Here is a 2418-nt window from a genome sequence, read left to right as displayed (position 1 = left end):
GTCCATGCCTCAATTGGTCAGAGCATTTTTGCAGCATGAGGGAGACTTACACAATATTAACAGGTGGTTTTAATGTTATGGCTGATCAGTGTAAATTACCACATAAAACAATATTTTCAGTATTTCATTAATTTCCATTAACAATTTACTCATTCAGAGCACCACTTGGTGACGGTACATAACCAATCCCTTCTAATCATCCAACTATCCATAAATTCTGGTTTTTGCATCCACGTGTATTTGAAGTCTATATTAAAATGCTTTAGCGATACCTTAAATCTAGTCCGTTTTTTCCAATTTCTTTTCGATCTAGACTACAGATTTCTACAAAAAATCTTTTGTCATACTATGCTTCTATTGGGGTATCAAAGTTAACACTTGTGATAATGCTAATGATAAAAAATTATAAAAATGATAACCTGGTATGATTTTGAAATGAACACTAAAACTGTTAAATAGCATGTAGGCCTGTCAAGGTTATTTACTAGCAATGGGATAGTGTTCCATTTCTTTGTCTTCGCCCTTCATCTAAATAATTCACCTCATGTGAGTGTGATGAGCTTAATCTCCACTCCTGAATGTCTTTTCCCAGTCCGGATGTAAAGGAACTGCACCTCTCTTTCAGTTTCGTATAGTAATATTGCCGTATTAACAGAAGCCTTGTCTCGTTTCTCGTGTGCTCTACATCCTCCTTAGGGTGTCTTTCTGTAAAGGAACCCCACCTTTTTCTCATTATGACTTGTTGTACATGGATTCCCACGTCTCTCCTTCTCATCTCCTTGTACACAGATTTCCACCCCTTTCCTCATTATTTCTGCTTCTTACCTCCTCGTCTCATTGAAGAGCCACCTGTTTGCTCGTTATATATCCTCCGCTCCTCCTTGTCCCCTTCTTCACAGAACCCCCCCCTCCCTTCCTCAGACTGTATCAGAGCCTGCTGTCTGTCATCTGCACGTCTCTCATGCATAAAGGGTCAGATTAGCGCCGTACCAGACACTCCTGGCCACACAGGGCCAGATCCAGGCATAAGGAAAATATATATACACAAAATATTAAATCATATATATGGCTGGCTCTAACTATAGGCAGAATCGGCAGTCGGCGACGGCCCCCGAATTACCTGTGCTTTGGAAGAAGTGAAATGATCATCAATTACCTTTGTAGGTGGGCCTCCCAAGTAGAGGTTTACCTGGGACCCCTGAAAAGCTAGACTTGGCCCTGGGGCCACACTGCCTAAATAGGCCAGAGCCACTTCTGTACATTCACGGGACATTCATTCATTCTCACTGTTGTATAGTATTTCATTCTGAGTCGTAGCTCAAAATTACATGCAGTTCTTTCCTTGACATTCTTTGCACTGTTACTGTTTATTATTCATCATCATTGTTTATTAATGTTTAAATGTCTTTTTTGTCTTAATGTGTGTATGCATCTTCTATCTATCTATCTATCTATCTATCTATCCATCCTCTCTTCCTTCTCTGTGGATTGTTTGCCTTCACGACAAATAGTTAACAGAATGTGGCTGTGACAAATGTCTTTCAGAAATGTCTGAATATTATACGTCTTTACACAGTAGTTTTGTTTTGCTGTTTTTTTACCCACCAGTTATCATTAGCAAAGATTACAAAAAAAATACTCCCCCCCGGTGCAGCCATGATAGCAGCTGACCCCCCCCCCCCCCACCCCCATTCTCCTGCCTCACATTCACAAGTCATGCCTGTTGTTTTTTATTGGGGTAGTGAAGACAGGCCTGCCCAGGCCTGCTGAACCTCTCGCTTCCCCCTCCACATTGCCTGCCAATGGTTTTGCCCCCCCCCCCTCCCCCTCCCATCTTAGTCTGTCTCTTTCCCAACCTGTCTCTGTCTTGCTCTAAATGAGGAGATATGAAATAAGGTTTTCTCACCTTTCTGCTCCCCACCCGAGAGGAAGAGAAATGATGTTGACCCTCCACTGACCCCTATCACTGTAGCAATTTAAGTTGCGGCACTGCAGAGAAACAGGCACACATTCATTTTCAAATTAAATGGGCAAAAAAATTCTGCAGGCTTCAGAGCTGCTGTGGTTTTTTTTAAAGAAATATATTTCCACTGTTAATTAATGAAGTAATTTATCTGAATGCCCTGACCTCTGTTTGCCTGGCTGTCGGCTGGACATTTTGACAGTAATCGCATTACGGTAGAGCACGACAGCCTTGATTTCTGTGGCAGCGATGTGATGACTGTCATGGCCCGCTTGCATGTTAATGAAGCATGCTGTTGTCACTGTGCCTGTGGAGTAGAATATGGCCACACCCCCTGTTTGTATTTTGGGGGGTGGGGCTTGGGCTGCCCTTCATACAGTGCAGTGAATTCCGGTGAAGCCTCTCAGGCCTCTATTTGATAGACTGATAGTGTATGTGTTGGGGGGAGGGGGGGT

Source organism: Paramormyrops kingsleyae, chromosome 13 (assembly GCF_048594095.1).
Source record: "Paramormyrops kingsleyae isolate MSU_618 chromosome 13, PKINGS_0.4, whole genome shotgun sequence".
NCBI classification, from domain to species: Eukaryota; Metazoa; Chordata; class Actinopteri; order Osteoglossiformes; family Mormyridae; genus Paramormyrops; species Paramormyrops kingsleyae.
The sequence above is the reverse complement of the archived record's forward strand: the minus strand, read 5'-3'. Positions refer to the sequence as shown.